At 43.7% G+C, this 21,572-nt stretch overlaps 1 protein-coding gene and 1 long non-coding RNA gene across 4 annotated transcripts in view; one reads left to right on the plus strand and one right to left on the minus strand.

Annotated features, from left to right (window-relative positions):
* Window positions 1–8,070: 8,070 nt before the first annotated feature.
* Window positions 8,071–20,951, minus strand: LOC138287779 (uncharacterized). 2 transcript variants are annotated; one of them, XR_011202276.1, is made up of 3 exons: window positions 20,864–20,951; window positions 11,173–11,317; window positions 8,071–8,165 (listed from the first exon to the last, which is right to left on the minus strand). It is a non-coding gene; the product is annotated as an uncharacterized lncRNA (long non-coding RNA). The 2 variants fall into 2 exon arrangements; XR_011202277.1 differs by lacking the exon at window positions 20,864–20,951 and adding an exon at window positions 19,867–19,961.
* Window positions 20,419–21,572, plus strand: part of RASSF8 (Ras association domain family member 8) — a 358,214-nt gene continuing 357,060 nt past the window's right edge. For both annotated transcript variants that reach the window (XM_069228595.1, XM_069228596.1), the window contains exon 1: window positions 20,419–20,706. The gene's annotated coding sequence lies outside the window, so the exon portion shown is untranslated. The remainder of the gene's footprint in view (window positions 20,707–21,572) is intronic.

Consider the following 21,572-nt stretch of genomic DNA (forward strand, 5'->3'; position numbering starts at 1 on the left):
GAATCAGATAGAGAAAGTCACTTCAATAACGAGGTGATAAAGTTACTTTGCGCAGCGCTGAACATTGAGCAAAAACTGCATTGTAGCTATCGCCCTGAAGCCTCAGGACTGGTGGAACAAATGAATGGTACACTGAAATCAAGAATGGCGAAAATATGTGCATCGACAAATTTGAAATGGCCTGACGCATTGCCTTTGGTGTTAATGTCAATGAGAAACACCCCTGACAGAAAGACTGGATTGTCCCCGCACGAAATTCTCATGGGCAGGGCCATGAGACTTCCTGCAGTTCCCGCAAACGCGCTTTTGAATATTACAGATGATATGGTGTTAGACTACTGCAAAGGTCTGGCTGACGTGGTTCGCTCTTTCTCTCACCAGGTGGAAGCAACCACCTTGCCACCGATCCAAGGTCCAGGACACACACTGAAAGCAGGTGACTGGGTCGTGATAAAGAAGCACGTGAGGAAGTCGTGTCTGGAACCCCGTTGGAAAGGCCCTTTCCAAGTGATCCTGACGACCACTACCGCTGTGAAGTGTGCGGGAGTTCCCAACTGGATTCACGCCAGTCATACAAAGAAAGTGTTGTGTCCCACAGATGAGGAAGTTGAAGCGCTGAAACTGCCAGTACCTGATAACAAAGTGCCGAGCGCTGAGACAGAGCAAAACAGAACTAGAAGCGAACAGGCAGAAATAGAGGAGAGAGAAATATTCTCTGAGGACGAAACAACCGATTCACTTGGGGAAGACCAAGGAGAAACCTCAGACAGCGACGAAGCAGCTGAAGGTAACAAAGAGCCTGAAGCAGCTGAAAGTGACAAAGAGCCTGAAGAAAGTAACGGTGACAAAGGGCTCGAAAGAGGTGAAGAAGCAGGAGAGCCTGATCAGAGGAGGGCTTTCCCAGAAGCAGACGGTACAGAAAAAGAAAAGGAAAACCTGATTGACTCCCCAGAAGGAGGGGACAAGGCAGAACAGAACGAAACTGTTCAAACTTTCTCAGAAGAGATCGCAGGTCCATCAAGTGGACACAGTGCAAAGAGAAGCCCAAGTATTCACCAGTAAAACTAAGAACTAGAGAAACGTTGAACGACAGTGAAGGGCCAAGAGTGAAAGAGAAAAGAAAGGAAGTGTCTGTCGTGGTACCAACATCAAGTGAAGAGAAAGACTTGGCCAAAGAGGAAAGTACCAGTGAGGCAGAATCAAAGAGAGATGCAAAATTGAAAAGAAAAAGGATACCAAACAGGAGATATTCCGGTCCAGAATGGGCATATGTAGTCAATGACGATTGGACCGACGAATTTGTATCTCTTAGCCTCGAGAACGAAGAAGAAGAGATACCAATAGAAAAGAAAAGTTTTATGGACACTATTGACTGAAAAACTGATAAATGACATTGCTTGCTATAATCTAACGTGATACAACCAGCTGAGACATTGCTAAACCGGATGAGACATTTGCTAAGACTTTGATAACCTGATTGACTCTTAAACCCGATTTGAGACAACGTTGCTAACTGGTAAAAGACTGAGTTATTGCCGAATTGAGACAAATGCTGCTAACCGATAAGTGACTGGGCTACTGAAGAAAACTGTGTGAACATTGCGCTCGTTCAGCTTTGTAACTAATTGCTAAATCGTTTCCTTATAGGTGCTTCTAGCTCTCTGATTCTATACAGATCATGACTAAGTACGCTACACAAAACAGTAGAGTGAAATATTGTAAATATGCGTGTATAGGCTTGATAACTGCATGTGTACTAATAATAATGGCAATAGTGCTTGCAACGCGTGGTAAGGGTGAGAATGAGAAAATTGATGCTTCTACTTCTACTCCTGTTACTGTCACTGAACTAACCGCATTGAAAAGACTAGAATTAGATGAGAGACACTTGCATGATAAGAAGGAACTTTCGTATAATGTTTTCTATCGCCTACTAACAGAATATGTTGAGACTATGGATGCGAAAGATTGTTATGTGTGTACACAGATACCGACATCGGTAACGGAAGGGGTGACTTATCACCACATGCCTCTTACATATGGGATTACATGTAGTTTAGTAACTTCTAGATTTTATGGTCAAACTAACATACAGTATTTTTATTCAAATTATGATGTTACTTTTGCATATGTTCCTATAATAACGCAACTAAGCCAGATTGCTAAAGATTGGGATGCTAAAATAATGAGGGAATTTTTCGAGCCAATGCAACCTTTTGAAACAGCTCACGCTCATAGGGAAAACCTTACCTGCTCGCTCTCTGCAGTAGAAATAAGCTTTTTAGATCGCACAGATGATAGAAGGGCACAAATGAATGCGAAATTAGAAAAAGAGCTAAGTAAGAGGACTTCAGTAGATAATTATGCTTTTGCCGCAATAAAAACACAAGGAAAAATAGCTTTAGATGCTTGGCATGTAGGGAAATTTTGTATATATCGTGGTGAATCTTATTATGATAACATTTTCGTGGGAGCGAGTGAATGTAAACATACGTTTATCTTTAAGGCCAAATGGACATTCATGCTGAACGGACTTGACCCTGTCATACCTGGTGTATATTACATTTGTGGGCATAATGCCTATTATCGTCTTCCAAAGGGATGGTGGGGGAGATGTTATTTGGGTATAGTGTTCCCAAAGGTTTATCAACTGGATGACCTATCGGTGATTCCAAAGACGCCTGGATCTCATCGTATCCAGAAAAGAGAGACCGCAGCTGCTGTGGTAGGAGATATATTTGGAGCCATGATTCCTTCATTGGGAGTTGTGTTGAATTCCATCAAAATAAGAAAGTTGTCTACTATAGTGGATAACATGTTGACAAAGTTTTCAGGTGCTATAATCCTGATGGATGCTGAACTTGCAGCAGAAAGAGCTATGACTCTTCAAAACAGGCTTGCCCTAGACATTCTTTTAGCAAAGGATGGCGGCGTTTGCAAAATGCTTGGTGCGCGTCACTGTTGCACGTATATACCAGACAACAGTGTGAAGATTAAAACAATGCTTGCAAATCTAACAAAAGAGAGTGCAGACTTGAAGGAATTGAAAGAACCAGGAGTTTGGGAGAAGGTTGGAAAGGGAGTTGCTTCAGTGGGAAATTGGCTTGGTGGCATTTGGAATGGAATATTACTAAAAATAATACAGGGAATACTAATAGTACTAATTTGCATCTTTGGGATTTGGGGAATAAAGAGGGGAATACTAATGATCATGGCAAGAATTAAGAGAAGGAAGGAAGAGAAAATGATGAAAAGAATGGCAGAAGAATACAAGGCAAGAACAAGGGGAACTAAAAGGCAAAGAGAACTGACAGAATTTTAATGGAATAAAATTTGTGGGAATAGTTTTGTGTGATGACAAATAGTCATCAGAGGAGGGATTGATGACGCAGAAACAAAGGTTTTACATTTATTAGCGCATAAACGTAGTGCCGCAATAATCAAGTGTGACTTTAACCGAACTAATAAAGATTGTACGGGGACAAATGTGCCCTCAGAGTAGTTCGCCAACATTTATAAGCGTGCTTTATATAACGTGATGTATTAGAATTGTACTAATCTGACATAACCGTAAATGTGTGCCATGATTTGCTTGTTTGAAATGTTTTAACTTAGCATAACTTTAGTGGAGGCTTCGGCCTAGTTGCCTTGTCTCACGGTTTAGATGCTCGTATTTTTCTAATGTGCTAATAAACGTGTATTCTTGCTTGAAGCTGTACTTTTCCAGTGAGATCGGTTCACATGCTTATCTTTAAGGTTTCGTGCCAGCCTGGCATCTTCTTCTTTGCTCCAAGGTCAATCTGCAGGTGCAGACAATGGAAGCTCTGAAAGTGAGTTAATTGGTAAAATATGTTGCAACTTACGTTCCCGACTCTAAGGATAATGTATGCCTAGGTAGAAGCTTGTAAATTGTTGTTTTTGATTGGACAATTTGAAGCCAACCTATGAACCCTCCAATGGAAGACCCTACTGGATTTGAACTGTTGTTTATTTAAACCTGGTGCACAAGAAGAAAGCGGACATTACCCATCAGCCATTAGCCATTGGCCATTACCCGCCATTTGCAGGACATTGCAGCCATTATGGCCCATCTTGCCGACCTCGTCATTTTGCCATCTTCTACGATGCCAATTGATGTTCGACGCCATTTTGAATGAGACTTTGATGCTTTCTCTAATCGAGAGAAAGAGACTTTAAGTAATTCTCGCCCTAGAGACTTTAACTTTGATTTGCCCCTTTGCATAAAGTAGTAGTTTTGTCCTTTTATCTTGCCGCTGTGAGGCAATTGCCCCGTCCACCCTGCCCCTTTGCCCCCGTCCCATGCTGATCGAAACCGGTACCTGTGAGACGAAGACTTCCTTGAATGCTGATTGAATTTGGTAAATATGAAAGGAAAATGTACAATTGCATTGTGTTTCTTTTTAGGTAACCAACTGCTGATTTTTGATAAGAGCCCTAGTTAGGAGTTTTCCAAATCAATGTTGCTAAATTGTTTTTGCATGAAATCCCACATGCAGATGCTAATTTGAGGTTAGATGAGGATTCATTTCTTGCATGATGCAATTTGAGACCTTGTTATGCTGACTAATGTATGCAATTAGCCCATTACAGATTATAGTTTTAGTGGTTTGCGTTGCTATTATCGAATGCATTGTTATTCAAATGCTGCATAGATTGCATCTTTTTCGCCGTTATGGACAGCTATTAATGTTCATTTACATATATCATTTGGTGTTGAGACACATTTATATCGTGCTAGCTTTGTTAATATAGGGAAATAAATTCATTAACTTTGAATGAACTGGTGTGGTTATTCATGGCCGAAAGGTCATGGTTCGCCGAAATGTTTTCTGGATTAATTGTGAAGTGTTATGTTGATCAGGGCATTGCTTATGTTCGTTATTGATTATTGATTTGATTAAATTGATTACTCTCGGGTGAAGAGAGCCCCACTTGGTCAAAAGATTCATCGACCCAAGAGCGTCCAAATACAGGTAATTTATTAGGACGGAACGCTCTATCACTGTACAGCAGCATAAATGCTTTGCAGTGTGGCAAAACTAATTTAAGAATGAGCTATGATACAGCCACTGCTATTGCGTTTTTTGTAAGTGCATTAGTGCTGGATGCATCGTAGTCTTTTTTTTTTATTTGTAGCCGTGCTGCACAGCATTCTCATTGTTAAACAGCATGGCTACAGATCATTGTCAAAGTCAGCAATGCCCATGCTGTACAACATGTACAAAAGGCAATGGCAGAATCAATAGTCTCTAAGGCAATACCCACTGGATTTGTCAATGCTTGTTAGGTCTTGGCACAATACTCTTATGATCCTGAGCAAATCAACTAATTTCCCAGTGCATGATAACGAAAACAAAATATGACATTAGGCAACAATTGTGCTTATATCCATGTCTTAATGAAAATACATTTTGACGCTGATAGCATCTGTTGTTTACAATAAAAGCAGATACATCTGCTATAATAATAAACATCCTTTCCAAAGACCAAAAGGGTCTCTTTGAAGTGTGCGTGGCCCAGTAAAAAACAGCTACAAATGGCAATTCCAACAAGGACAACAGAGGAGAAGAAAAAATAAAAGTAGTACCTCAATTACAGCATGATCAGCAGAAGGACAGTAATCAGTACCTGGTCCATGCACCAGCTGAAAGAAGAGGAATTCAAACCAGCACATGCCGGCCAATTAGAAGGCAGCAAACAAGAGTGACAATGAAGCCAACAAATGTTAAGCAATGCCTGGGAAGCAAGCCCCTTGTTATATACAATATTTCTCGCAAGCTAGAGCGCATGCAGCACATGCTCTGTCACTGGCATGACCTAAAAAGTAAAGGCACATCTCCTTTTCAAGATGGAAGGCGATGTTTCCCCAATCAATATCTCTCAAGTGACAGCTCTGCATCTGCATTTCACTACCAAGAACATCCTAAATGGAGACTAAGTAACATTGATGTCCTCATGGGTATCATTGCGAACTCAAGCTTACTAGGATAATTGATGATTTTGTTTTGAAGAATTCCATGTTCCTTGTTAGAGTTAATCCACTAATATCATACTCTGAGTTCCTGGTGTTTATCTTTTTCTGCTGCTTATTCTCTTCGGTTATTGTAGCCAAAGGAGCTGTAATTCTTGTTTAATTTCTTTTGGGGGTGAACATATTGTCCATGAAGACACTTCTCAGACAGCTTTGTCTCCTAGAGGACTGTCACTCTTAATTGCACACACCATCCCTCAGAGACGTCCCCAGGAAAAGGTAGTTAAAGGGAGTGTAATTTCTCCAATTACAAACATAACTTAGGGCATGATTTAGATCTTGGTGGTGTAACTGCAAAGCCGCGTCGGTGGTGGACCTGAAAAGTCAGTCAGGTCAAGGTGTTCTGCCTGCTGTATTTAGATGTTACAACTCTGCAAGCGGTGGACTAGCGATGGATTGCTGATGGAGGAAGACAGCAGCAGGACCCACTGAACTTCGATCGATGGCAGGGGCTATGGAATAGAGGTAAGTGACACACACACACACACACACTGTACCCCCTGCACTACAAACTACACAACACACCACATTCACACCATCATCCATTACAATTCCAACACAACACAACACGTACATCCCGAAAACACACATTGGCATACAATCATGACACAACATACACACACCATTGACATTGCACCCACCTATGACACAACCACAACAACCAGCACACCTACACAAACAAACTCACACACAAGCACAACTACACACAGCATGAAAACGTCAGCCACACAACAACACTCACTTGAATGTGTCAGAGGGCGACACAACACACACAACAACATTGATCTCACATGTAAGTGACACACATACAGGCAGAACCACACCACCCACTCTAGCTCCCTCAACCGCAACCATTCAATCCACACTCACACATACTGACTCACATACACATCTGATGGCACAAACCTACCAGTACAAGCCTCTTTGCAATGCCGGCATCCACTTTTCCCTCTCCCGTCATTGGCGCAGGTGGTGTTTCTTGGCAGAGACAGCTCTTCGAATGTGGGCTTTTGGCTACGGGACCACCAACATCTAAACATGGTGGGCAAACGGTCACTGTGGTGGACGGGGTTTCAGTAAAAAAACTCGACTTCGGGACCGGTAACATCAAGATCTAAATGAGTCCCTTTCTGCGGTTGTGTATTCCTTCAGTGTAGTGCGGTCTGTGCCACACAAGACACTTCATCATGGTCACTGCTTCCGTGCCAAAACCATGCAGAAAAAGGGCAAACTGGATAAGGCTATCGTTATCTTCTCCACTGTTCCCTCATTGGCTGCTGCTGGTCTCTTAATTTAACGAACTTATGTGGTGCTTGATGAGGGACAAACATTTCGCACAGACAGACTTGCACTTTACAAAACATTAGGTAGCAAAATAGATACCGAGTTTAGATCACACACACACACACAAGTGTGCATGCGGTAGCGGTTGAACCTCGCAACACCAGCCGCACCCAAAGGCCTCACTCTTTTTAGCAGCACAACCGTTTGGTAGCCAACATTTTAGAGCCTTTTCGTGTGCATGTTGCTTGCAAGAGTCAATATCATGTATCATGCAGCATAGGAAAACCAAAATGGAATTATGGCTGGGCACAGCTACAAATGAAAGTCTTACTGGAAGATTGCCACACTGACATCTGCTGGAAGCGCGCGTTACAGATTTTGCGGCCGTTCTCCCAAAAGCTGAGGAACGTTTCTCTCTCCCCATCAATTCAGTTATCTGATTTATCGCTGCCCTGTACAACTACACTGCGCCAAGCTGTTCTTTCATCCATGAGCCTAAGAAAATCGTTTACCCTCTATCGTCTGTTCCGAATAATTCGTTTTTTTGTAGAGATTCATAGAACAGCTCTGACGCCTGAACGTTGTAATTAACACATTTTGCGCTTAGCCTGAGAATGGCACTCAATATACCGATCTGAGAAAGGTGGATTTCTAAATCGGCCATACGGGGATTCGAACTCGTGATGTGGCGATGGAGACCCACATACTACTGCAACACAGAGCACCTAACTCACCGAGGTATCCTGCCAGCAAACGTCTCAGGTAACGAACGCTCGGGGTCCGTCAGAAGGAGAGCTGCCATTTCCCAATACGTCTCGTTAATGTCACACTGAAAGCCAGGAAGAAAGAAGTTCCATTTTACCACTGTCCAGTTGTGTTTCAGCAAGGGTCAACACGAGGTCAGGCTAGGTTTAGCCAGCAGTATAACGGCCATTTAAAGTTAGCAATTAACAATAAATGGACAAAACAGCACAGCTGTGCAAGTCTCGTTCCTGGCATTCCTACGGTGATGGGGGGAGTGGAAGACCATTCGCTTTGTGTTCATAAACAGGGATTTTAACAGTTTAGCATTGACATTACATTTGACAAAGGTATAATTTACAAACATGGGACCATTACCTAATTTGTTCCTCTATGCATAGGAATGTAAGATAACCAAGGTTTTGGATTCAAACTCCTGGCACACTATGTTCTTTAAAAAGAAAGAAAAGGTTCCTGTGAGATCTCATACAGTTTCCTCCAAAATGCGCTGTCAGGCTTTTGTCCCGGTACCTTTCCTGCCTTCCACGCCTAGGGAGGAAGTGCAAAAAGGTCTAGAACTTCCTGTAACCTAAGACCAACAACCACCTCCCCCGGAGAAGCAAATAATGAGCGATGGCAATTGTTACAGCCCTTCAGCTCTATGTGAATCGAGGAACAAGGCACAGGTAGACCACTTTTATGTCTGCTTGGCATTGCTTTCTGCTTAGCTCTCACATTCTTTTCAGTTTACAGCCGAGGCAAGAGCACTTGAGACTTGATTCTGACCACATTTGATTTCCATAGGAAAGTTTTAAAGCAACAACAGAAAAAACTGTCAGAATTACACCATATTTGGAAGAAAGTTAGAACTTTACTCAGAACTTGGGTTTTTCTTTATTTGGTGTAAATCTGTTCAGCCGTTTTCAAGAAATTCATATTTAAAGAGGTGCTTGAGGTGGTCATGCAGGGGTTAAAAAATTAAGTTTAGCTGGATTGTTGATGTGCAGATATGCAGTGATTGCTCACTTTAAAGGGGACTAGCCAATCCTGCTTGGCTGGCCGCAAAATGAACAATACGTCGTGGCAGCTATTACAGGACTCAGGAATACAGTACCTGTGTACTGAAAATGAATTAATGAGTTAAGAAAAAGTAAGGGGCAATGTAAGCACACCCTGACCCCAGGGGCTGTATGGGGTTTGGTAAGGGACCCTCACCCTTGACTGGCCAGCCATAACACATTTAGGAACTTGAGAAACTGCGGCATGATATTGAGGTTGCTGCAAGAAAAAAGATGTAAGACAAATAGGTGCTACTACCTAATTCTACAGACTTCACTCCGGCAGTACAAGAAGTGAGAAGGTCCTTTAACCTGACAAGAAGAAACTCTAGAAAATGAACATATCATGTGCCTTGCTCTATTCCAAATGACTAGAATTCACACTGCAGTGGAACAAATTCATTGACATCCAGTAGGCAGCAACAGGAACGGAAAGTGACGAACACCTGAGAGACACAGACCGGCTATGTGTCACGCCCCCTCACGTGAGCTTGTGAACATGGTTACAGACTTCTAATGGGAATGTCAACACAATGGGAACAGACAGCCTAAGCAGGAGAGGTGCAATGGAAAAGGGGATACATTGTCACAAGCTGAAGCTTGTAAGTCAAGGTTATACATGTTGCGACCAAATTTCATTACTTAGTGGCATCAATATAGCAGGCAGTATCCAAAAAGCACATATGAACCTCCATACTGACTGCTGAGCTACACAGTTTAAAGAATGGACAGATCAGGACCAGAGCACTTGAACATGTATGAACAAATACCTGTTCCCTCATAGCAGTGACTGGTCTCGCTATAATACTGAAATTCTGCTTTGGTTTAAAGGTACATGGTAGAACTATGGCACCGCACTGGCCACCCCATGCGATAAGCTTGCTTGTTGTTTAATTCTGTTAATTGCTGTTATATTGTTACAAGAATGTAATTCCACGTTTGTTTATTTAGGGTTCAAATTCATTGATGAGTTGGGATTTTCATGTGGGCGAGGGTGTATACAGGATTGGGAGTACTCAAACAGCCTGAATAACCTTTAACAGTACTTGGCAGCAAAATAAATACACTAACAATGTACACTGAGAGATACCGACATTATTGAGATGCAGGCACAAAATGGGTATGGCAATTCACTGAACCCAGCTAGCTGCCTCCTGACATGGGACATCAGGGAATTAAATAAGCCAAGGAATGATGGACATATTGCAGCATATTTAGGAAGACGGAAGGTGGACATTGCATTCCTCCAAGAAATTCACCAACATGAATGTGGTTTTTCCAAGAAATACGGCAGGCAAACATAGGTCTGCTGGGGTGTACACCTCCCACTCTGTGGCATTTAGCTCAGTCTCTACAATCAAATTTTAGTTGAACATGAAAGTTGTATGCAGCAGGACTAAGGAGATGACATGTGTGCCCAGATCATACTCAGACTACTCAAATGTGGTGCTAGAATTAATGCTAACCAACATTGGTTGGCAACAGTGACTCCAACAGTGCCTTTGCTTGGTGTAGAGTTGAGGCAGAGATTACAACATAAATAAAAGACTACTTTGAAACAATGAAGGTACAGTAAACACATACTCAGCATTGTGGAGAGTGTTTAAAGTAGTAATTGGGGGAGAATGCATATTTAAAAGCTCAGGGATATTGAACTCCATTCCCACTATACAGTATTAGACAGAACGAAGAACACAGGGAACTAGAAGAGAATCAACAGTCCACTGCAGATGCTAAAATATTTGTTGAAATACAAAACAGGCTGGCTGAATACACAGATGAGGCATACAAAGAAATTACATTTATGGACAACTATGCCACAGCGAGAATATATGGCAAGGGACAATGCTCTGGCTGTACATGAGCTAAATTAGAACCATGAAGAAATCCTTCACGAATTTGGTGAAAGAGCTGCGCTAGCGAGACTGGGAACTGCCGTCAGGGACATACTGGACACCCCCAGAAATAGAAGTGAACAGGGGAAGGGCGGACAACGTTGCCAAGATTTGTTAATTTGATGAAAAACAGTTCTCATACTTTTTATTTACAAAAAAGCAATCAGTCCTGGATGGTTGAGTTGCTGCAGTTTGAAAAGGCGAAGAAGGGACTCCTTTGTCGTGAAATGAGAGATGGGAGAGGCAGCTGAAGAAGAAACAAGCCTTCTCTCAAAGGTTCCTGCAACCTGAAAGAAATGTAAACATGTTAAGCAGCAAATCCAAAGACATTCTTCGGAAGCCTACATAATGTTTAAATGACAAAATCTGGAACTTGTCCTTCTTGGCAAACCAAACCAATAAAAGCAGCATATTATGAAAAAAGTAGCTTTTGAAAGCAGTGTAAACATACAGTAACATCTTATTGCATATTTTGTGAGTGCCTATTTACGCTGTGCACAACCTATCTTAAACTGTATTCAGTACATTTTTAAACTGACATTCACAGTGCTTTCTGTCACAGGCTTGGACCTCTTAGCACTATAAATACCACACTATTTCCTCAGTACACTGACCAGAATTCAAATCAGTGACCGTCTGGTTAAATCTGCAGACATCTGAAGTGATCACATTAACCAATTAACCAACCAACTAAATTGAAGTTGCATTTGTTTTTCGTTTAAGGTGTGTGCTTTATGCAGTTACATGTAGAAATGCTAGCCTAAACATTGCAGAAATTTAGTTCTTATTAGCCATGTCATTGACCCCACCCCCATACCTGCTGACCACACCCCATTGTACCCAGTATCACAGTTCCCATACTTTTTTATGCACTTCAACCGCTCAGAACCCCATCAGCATCAAAGAAATAAAACAGTTTGTCCAAGACATGAAGGCAGGCCGGGTGCCGGGTAGTGACGGTTTCCAGTCAGAATTCCTTGAAGAATACACTGACCTACAATTTTCTACTTTCTGTTAATGTATGTGAAAGCACTAGACAAGGAAACTCTGGCTCCAACATTGACAGAGGTGGTTTTCATAACACTGATAAAACCAGGCAAGCCTCCTCAGGCTTGCAAGCATTATTACCCTCTAACTCTCCTAAACATCGATAACAAGAAACTGGCCAAAATCATAGCAAAAATACTACTCCCATACATAACAGGGATGGTACGGCGGGACCAGCCATACTTTATCACAGCCAGGTCCTCAAAAAACAATATCAGAATGCTTTTCACAATGGCCAACTAAATTGACCCAGAACTTAACACAGCTGCTACCTTCCTGGATGTAGCTAAAGTGTTGAATTTCATAGACTGGTCTGTTCTTTTCATAGTATTGAATAAAATGGAGTGGACACTGGGTTACTGAACTGGATTAAACTCCTGTACACAATTCTAGTAGTTGGGATAAAAGTTAAAAGTCTGTAGCTCAAATGCATGTGGCAGGGATGCCCCATATCACCCATACTTTATGCCCTGGTGATTGCACTGCTAGAACATATACCCAGGAAGTTACACATGGTGAGGGAGCTGCAATTTAGATCTCTTAAGAAATGTCTCTCCTTATATGCAGAAAATATTCTAAAAGTTATAAAAAACCTGATTGTGAATCTTAACCCTCTGTTTGGGAATTTATCATATATGGCAATCAACCCTATCTTAACGATAAATGGTACAAAAACTGTGATGACGCTGTTAACACATTCATGAAACAGCCTGAGATGGACTTCTGTGTGAAATTGCACAAATCACCTGTTTGGCACCTAAGCAAATGGTTCAAATGGGATACAGGCCCAGTTATTAGACAAAACTATATCTTGACCATGGAAAGCATTTCATTAGTGATAGGTAAATTGATATCACTCCCACTGTAAATAGCAGTGCTTATATGACCTTGGAAATTGGTAGTAGAACCAGCATTGTTATGCCTCGTCCAAAATATCCTGATTCCTCCAACCAGGTATTTTATTTACCAACTGAAAGCACATATAGTAAAGGTTTCTTGGGTAGTAAGCAGCCTTAAGTCAGTTGGCAGACACTGCAAGTGATGTATGAAGAGGGTGACTATGCAGGCCTTGTTGATCTTGGCCTTTCTTTGCAGGGCCAGCCCCCAGCATTTGTCCTTCACTTCTACTGTTTTCTGATCCAGTTTTTTGTTGGCTTTTAGGACTCTGTGCACTTTACAACTACTAACCAGTGCTAGTGCTCTCTTACTAAACCCTGGTACAGTAGGTTTACATTTGATTGGTACATTTAATTTTCTTGTAAGTTCCTCATACTTGGCACCAGGGGTACACTGGGCCTGTAACTTAGATTCTAGTAGTAGGCAGCAGCACTCATGATGGCACCTAATAAAAGTAGCATTTTGCAACATTGCAGCCTGTAGAGCTGTGTTAAACTGCCAATTCTACCTGACAAATTAAACCTTTTGTCAGGCTTAAACTTTTCTTTTTAAAAGATATGTCACCATTAAGATAGGCCTTAAATAGCCCATAAGGCAGGGTGCAGTGTATTTAAAAAGTTGGACATGCCTTAAATAGCCCATAAGGCAGGATGCAGTGTATTTCAAACGTTGGGCGTGTACTTTTAAGCTTTATATGTCCTGGTAGTGAAAATCTCCCAGATTCATTTTTCACTACTGTGAGCCCTACCTCTCCCACAGGATAACATTGGATCACCTTATTACATTTAATATGTGCTAACTTTTGATTGGGAACAGGTAGAAATGTCATGTTTGGACTAAAATAAATTCTAATTTAAAGAATGAAGATAGCCAAGCTACATATTGACACTACAGTAAAAGTCAGTGGCACTTTATCACAGAAGAATACTGCTACACCTACAGCCACAAGTAGAGGCGTTGTGCTGGAAAATGGACCAGCTTGATATAAATGAGAATGGGTTTCCCTAGTTTTATTAACTACAAAGCCAAAACAACCCTGCGTAGTTTCCATGTAGCTGCCAAATCAAAAAATAAACTCGCAATGCCATCTGATCCCAACTATCAATTATTTCTCATCAGACCTCAACTGCTGTAAATGTTTTCCTCCAGACCTGAAATCATTACTTCATTAACCTTCTTCCTTGGCACAGTCCTAACCAACTACGTGTATGATCTTTACTGACAGCAGTTTTACCGAAGAGTTGTTTTTCTGAAGAGACCAGCAATTAATTCTCAAATTCCCCCGTGCTATTTACAGCTGGTCTGACAGGCACTTCAGAATACTTCATTTGGGGCATTGGCATCCACAAAGTTGCATGTCCTATACAGTTTTGTTTTGGCTGCAATTTCCTCTGGAAGGAAGACTAGGGAACCTGGGGGTTCTCTTAAGATCAAAACCATTATTGAAACTCTTTCTGCGACCTAGTCCTGACTAGTGGTGACTTTGTGGCTGAAATGGCTGATGGCTAAGAAACGTGACTGCGTGGTCTACCACACATATCTTTAGGAGACTTATGGACTGCAGTTAGATGGTGGTACATCATCTTCATTTAGTTCTGCAGTACTTGACACAGTATTGGAGAGATGTTGAATTGAATAAGCTTTGTATGCAATCAGATATGTGATTTAATGTTTGCTTCTTTACAAGAGTGAGCTGAAGCCGAAAGGCTGTGCTTTGGTATTAGCTCACTTGGTTAGGACTATACCATGAAAGACGGACAAGGAGGTAGTGACCCAGTTACATACTGGTAATCTTCATTAATCTGAATCTAGTTCTTCTTGGTCACAATCCAGGTTTCCCTTCCCAACCAGCCCACTAGTTGTGTAGTTTTTGGCTTCAAGCATGAATTAAACTGGAAGTGGGGATAGTGGGCAATGTTGTAGTGAACCCCCGGCTTTAGCAACTTATGCGGAGATGCCATTGTGCTATGTGAGCTGGTGAAATCACTCCCTCTACAACATTAATTATTTATGGGACTTGTGTATCTAAGGGTTTGCAGGCCGATGGTCATTAATGGCACCCTTAAGGAATATTTTGAGAGGGGGCTGTGTTCTGTGCTGCATAGTGAAGAAAATGAAAAGAGAAATTACGAAAATAAGGAAAGACGGAGAGAAAGAAGGAAAATGGAAAGAGTAAGTGAGAGAGCTAAATAATGTAAAAACAAGATTGGGGACAAAAAGATTGAGTAGATGGAAAGGGGAAATAAAGAAAGGGAGGAGGGGAGAAGGTTGAAAGGAAGAAAACACGAAAGGAAAAAAGAAGAAAAGTAGGATAGGTAGGTGAAAGTATGGAAGGGTAAATTAATTGGTGGCAGGGGAAAGATACGCTATATGTAAGGGTAAAAGAGTGGATGGAAGGATGAAAGGAAGAATAGAGAATAGGTGAATGCATGAATTGAAGTGTGAATGTGAAAGTGTCAGTGGATAGAAGAATGGAGAGAAAGTTGGAAAGATGGAGGAAGGCAGAGAAAGAATTGATGGGTGGAAAATGGATAGATACTTGGCATATTAATAGGTGAAAGAATAAATGTATACATGAAGTAGTGAAAGGATGGATGAATTGAAGAAAGTATAGTTACATGGGTGTACGAATGGAAAGGTAAGGGGCAGAACAGATGAATAGATGAAAGGGTGAGACCATGGTGAAAAGATGGCTGGAAGGAGGAAGAAATTGTGAATGGAACTCTTCTAAGGAGGGTTGGGTTCACTGGCTTTGTGTGCTCAGTGTGACTAGACTGTGGTTCAAAGTGGGGGTTATTTTCATTTTCTGGTTACTCCCTTGACAGTGGGGGCTACCTTTTGTGAGCTATATTTGGAGATGTGGCATGAGGAAGCCATGATAGTAGGTGGGGAGTTATTTTGTGACTTTCTGAAAAGTTCTGCAGGCATGCACTTGGTTAGGACTCTGATGCAGAAACTCTGGATTTGGAGTAATAAAGATTACCAGTGGGTAGCTGGGTCAACAACTCAGCCAGCTATGAAAGGATATGGTGACCCTGTTTGGTCATAGTTTAGATCCAAGTTGAGAAGTAATGTAATATGCCACAGAGCACCTCTGTTCTACGTCACATGCACTGCACACTCCTTTGACGTTTTGCGCGGCTCAGAATACAATAGAAGTGGACTTCAGAGCATGAGCTCAATGCTCGTATGGCAAAGCTGTGTAGCATCAGTTGTTATGTCCTGGGCCCTGTGTGTTCCACTACTTAGCCATTGTTCAAACTAGAGGTAGGTGAGCCAACAAATTCATAGGGACAGCTGCAGGGCCGGATTAAGATCTTTAGAGGCCCTAAACACTTTAAAGATTTTGGCGCATATATATATATATATATATATATATATATATATATATATACTTTTTACTTTTTTCATTTATTGTGGGAGCCCCCTTTTGTGGAACCTGGTTCAGCTGCACCATTTGCAGATTTACCCCATATGGTCTGTAGGAAAGTACCATCTTGCCTGGCATGTTACCCCCATATTTCACTGTATATATGTTGTTTTAGTCATATGTATCACTGGGACCCTGCCAGCCAGGGCCCCAGTGCTCATAAGTGTACCCTGTATGTGTTACCTGTGTTATGACTAACTGTCTCACTGAGGCTCTGCTAACCAGAACCTCAGTGGTTATGCTCTCTCATTTCTTTCCAAATTGTCACTAACAGGCTAGTGACCAATTTCACCAATTTACATTGGCATACTTGAACACCCTTATAATTCCCTAGTATATGGTACTGAGGTACCCAGGGTATTGGGGTTCCAGGAGATCCCTATGGGCTGCAGCATTTCTTTTGCCACCTATAGGGAGCTCTGACAATTCTTACACAGACCTGCCATTGCAGCCTGAGTGAAATAACATCCACGTTATTTCACAGCCATTTACCACTGCACTTAAGTAACTTATAAGTCACGTATATGTCTAACCTTTACCTGGTAAAGGTTGGGTGCTAAGTTACTTAGTGTGTGAGCACCCTGGCACTAGCCAAGGTGCTCCCACATTGTTTAGGGCAAATTCCCCAGACTTTGTGAGTGCGGGGACACCATTACATGCATGCACTATACATATGTCACGACATATGTATAGCGTCACAATGGTAACTCCAAACATGGCCATGTAACATGTCTAAGATCATGGAATTGTCACCCCAATGCCATTCTGGCATTGGGGAGACAATTCCATGATCCCCAGAGTCTCTAGCTCAGACCCGGGTACTGCCAAACTACCTTTCCCGGGGTTTCACTGCAGCTGCTGCCAACCCCTCAGACAGGTTTCTGCCCTCCTGGGGTCCAGCCAGGCTTGGCCCAGGAAGGCAGAACAAAGGACTTCCTCAGAGAGAGGGTGTTACACCCTCTCCCTTTGGAAAAAGGTGTCAGGGCTGGGGAGGAGTAGCCTCCCCCAGCCTCTGGAAATGCTTTGAGGGGCACAGATGGTGCCCATCTCTGCATAAGCCAGTCTACACCGGTTCAGGGATCCCCCAGCCCTGCTCTGGCGCGAAACTGGACAAAGGAAAGGGGAGTGACCACTCCCCTGACCTGCACCTCCCCTGGGAGGTGCCCAGAGCTCCTCCAGTGTGCTCCAGACCTCTGCCATCTTGGAAACAGAGGTGCTGCTGGCACACTGGACTGCTCTGAGTGGCCAGTGCCAGCAGGTGATATCAGAGACTCCTTCTGATAGGCTCTTACCTGTGTTGCTAGCCTATCCTCCTTCCTAAGTAGCCAAACCTCCTTTTCTGGCTATTTAGGGTCTCTGCTTTGGGGAATTCTTTAGATAATGAATGCAAGAGCTCATCAGAGTTCCTCTGCATCTCTCTCTTCACCTTCTGCCAAGGAATCGACCGCTGACTGCGCTGGACGCCTGCAAAACCGCAGCAAAGTAGCAAAGACAACTACTGCAACCTTGTATCGCTGATCCGGCCGCCTTCTCAACTGTTTTCCTGGTGGTGCATGCTGTGGGGGTAGTCTGCCTCCTCTCTGCACTAGAAGCTCTGAAGAAATCTCCCGTGGGTCGACGGAATCTTCCCCCTGCAACCGCAGGCACCAAAAGACTGCATCACCGGTCCTCTGGGTCTCCTCTCAGCACGACGAGCGAGGTCCCTTGAACTCAGCAACTTTGTCCAAGTGACTCCCACAGTCCAGTAACTCTTCAGTCCAAGTTTGGTGGAGGTAAATCCTTGCCTCCCCACGCTAGACTGCATTGCTGGGTACCGAGTGATTTGCAGCTGCTCCGGCTCCTGTGCACTCTTCCAGGATTTCCTTTGTGCACAGCCAAGCCTGGGTCCCCGACACTCTAACGTGCAGTGCACGACCTCCTGAGTTGTCCTCCGGCGTCGTGGGACCTTCTTTTGTGACTTTGGGTGAGCTCCGGTTCACTCCTCTTTATAGTGCCTGTTCCAGCACTTCTGCAGGTGCTGCTTGCTTCTGAGTGGGCTCTTTGTCTTGCTGGCTGCCCCCTATGTCTCCTTCCGCTATTGGCGACATCCTGGTCCCTCCTGCGCCACAGCAGCATCCAAAAACCCTAACCGCGACCCTTGCAGCTAGCAAGGCTTGTTTGCGGTCTTTCTGCACGAAAACACCTCTGCAAGCTTCTTCACGACGTGGGACATCCATCCTCCAAAGGGGAAGTTTCTAGCCCTCGTCATTCTTGCAGAATCCACAGCTTCTACCATCCGGTGGCAGCTTCTTTGCACCCACAGCTGGCATTTCCTGGGCATCTGCCCACTCCCGACTTGATCGTGACTCTTGGACTTGGTCCCCTTGTTCCACAGGTACTCTCGTCTGGAAATCCATTGTTGTTGCATTGCTGGTGTTGGTCTTTCTTGCAGAATTCCCCTATCACGGCTTCTGTGCTCTCTGGGGAACTTAGGTGCACTTTGCACCCACTTTTCAGGGTCTTGGGGTGGGCTATTTTTCTAGCCCTCACTGTTTTCTTACAGTCCCAGCGACCATCTACGAGCTCACATAGGTTTGGGGTCCATTCGTGGTTCGCATTCCACTTCTAGAGTATATGGTTTGTGTTGCCCCTATCCCTATGTGCTCCCATTGCATTCTATTGTGACTATACATTGTTTGCACTGTTTTCTATTGCTATTACTGCATATTTTGGTATTGTGTACATATATCTTGTGTATATTTGCTATCCTCATACTGAGGGTACTCACTGAGATACTTTTGGCATATTGTCATAAAAATAAAGTACCTTTATTTTTAGTATATCTGTGTATTGTGTTTTCTTATGATATTGTGCATATGACACTAGTGGTACTGTAAGAGCTTCACTCGTCTCCTAGTTCAGCCTAAACTGCTCTGCTAAGCTACCTTTTCTATCAGCCTAAGCTGCTAGACACCCCTCTACACTAATAAGGGATACCTGGACCTGGAGCAAGGTGTAAGTACCCCTTGGTACCCACTACAAGCCAGGCCAGCCTCCTACATGGTCAATGGTAAATCCGAAAATGGAACGTTTCTGTGGTGCAACCCCCCACTTCCCTTGATGACCTAAGCACTTGCTTAGTGGTTAATCCAGCCCTGGACAGAAGAGCTAGTGTCCTGGCTTTGCTCTAAGAGCCCATGCATAAGCAAAGCCCTAGAAATGTTTGTCACGCAAATCATGCAACAAATATCAGGTAAAATTGGATAAAGTATCTTCAGATTTAAACATACGTTCATTTCTTTCACGTGTCAGCTTGGACATTATTAAGTCACATTATAGGTTTATTAGAAGGTAATTAAGAAAAATGGGATTGGTGAAACAAAATATTTGCCGAAGATCGCAAAGTTTGACTAAATGGAGAAGCTGGGGGTTATCTCAGGTTTACTGTTTTCAAAACATCCGCTAAATGGGTACCTGTCTCACCTCCAATGTTAACGCTGTGTTTTTAACTTCGAGCACGGGGGTCGACTGAAACCACAAAGAGGTCCTCGCGCTGCGCCGGAACCAGACTGGAGACTTGAACCTGGCGCGAGATTTTGGTCGCGCGGCGCTCTCCCACCTCTAGTCCAAACTCCCTACACTTGGCTTAGGTGCGAGTATCGGTATTTAGAAACTCGAAGGTCCTATTGGTGTTTAAAAGAATAACTCTGAAGTTCATGTTTTTATTTTTAAAATGTGCGCAAATGTAAAAGGACTGAATGAAACGGATTTACTGATGCGACGCATTTTCAGCCTATGACGGAGCCGTGCCCCGTATGATGGGGGCCCGGCACAGGTATTCCCGGCAGCCCAGGAGTTAGGAGGCTGCCCTGTGAGTGTGCACCCCGGTGAGAGTGTAAGACGTTGCCTGGGTCCGGATAGCTGGATGGGAGGGAAGCCGAGACTGTAACTAGAGGCCAGGCCGCTGACAGGAGGCGGACCGGGGAGGAGCCTCACTCCAGGGGCTGGACTGATGCACACACAGCCCTGACGAGAAGAGAGATCAGGCTTCGCTCCCAGGCTTTAGGGATCCAGGGCGCGCTGTCCTCGCAACAACTTTCCCGGACTTTATCAGCGGCAATCTTTGTTTTTGTTTTAGCCCCCTTGTTTTGGGGTTTGGCTGCGGCCGCAGTGTGGGACATGGAAAAAGTGGTTGCGTGGAGCTGCGGCGGGCAGGGCTGGTGGTGCCCAGCGGAGCAGTGAGGAATGCAGTCTGCTCCCGGACTGCAGTGATCCAGGGACCGCCGGGAGCTGCCTCGGAGCTCCTCAGCGCTGCGCAGCACTGTAAGTAGGAAGCCAAAGATGCCGGACCCCTGGCACGATGTTTTACCGCAAAATGCACAGTTCCTAACGAGTTTCTTTTCCTACCCGGAGGCTACTACGGGACAAAAAAGTGCAGGCGCTATCGCGGGGCTGAGGTCAGGCATTTCCCCTCGTTTACCTACTGGAATGTGGTCCCCTGGGTCTCGTACTTCGCAGTGTGGCGTTCAGCAAACCTGGCAGTCTCTGCGCCGCTGGTCTGTCTTTTTTGGTGTTATTTGTTTTTTCGAGTTCTCCCCTGTGATGGAAGGAAATCTGTTTTTCCCAAACAGGAAAGAACTGGATGCAGAAACAATGTGTGTGCAGGATGAGGCACGGTGACTGGCCGGGGGGTGGAGAACGGCCGTCTTGAACGCGTTAGTGGTTTTCCGTGGAGCTGTGTGCTGGGGGGTGGGGGGCTTTGGAAAAGACCTACAAACAATGTTGTGATTCGTCTCTGTTGACTTTTTAGACAGTTGGCAAGTACCCATTGTCGTGTTTTCTTTGCAGAGGACAGCAACAATAGCAGAATTATCTATTGATCCTGTCGGGCAGAGTTTGTTCGCATTTCTCCGTTTTATATAAATATCCCCCTTTTTCCAGTCAGAGTGATGTTATTGGATTTACAGAGGCGCTGAATCAGCACGGCTGCAGTGACTCAACCAGGCACACTTTAGTACCACGGGAGGGGCCGTGTGTACCGTTGTCGGCCACAAAACGTGAGTGTCCAGTTAGTGCAGCACTTAATTCTGAGGTTAGCCAGCTTCTAAGCGCTCAAATGGTGCAGCCAGAGGAACGGATGCAGAGGGAGGCATGCTGGTGTGTCCAGAAGCACACACTTAGGATAGAGG

This window comes from Pleurodeles waltl, chromosome 4_1 (genome assembly GCF_031143425.1).
Source record: "Pleurodeles waltl isolate 20211129_DDA chromosome 4_1, aPleWal1.hap1.20221129, whole genome shotgun sequence".
NCBI classification, from domain to species: Eukaryota; Metazoa; Chordata; class Amphibia; order Caudata; family Salamandridae; genus Pleurodeles; species Pleurodeles waltl.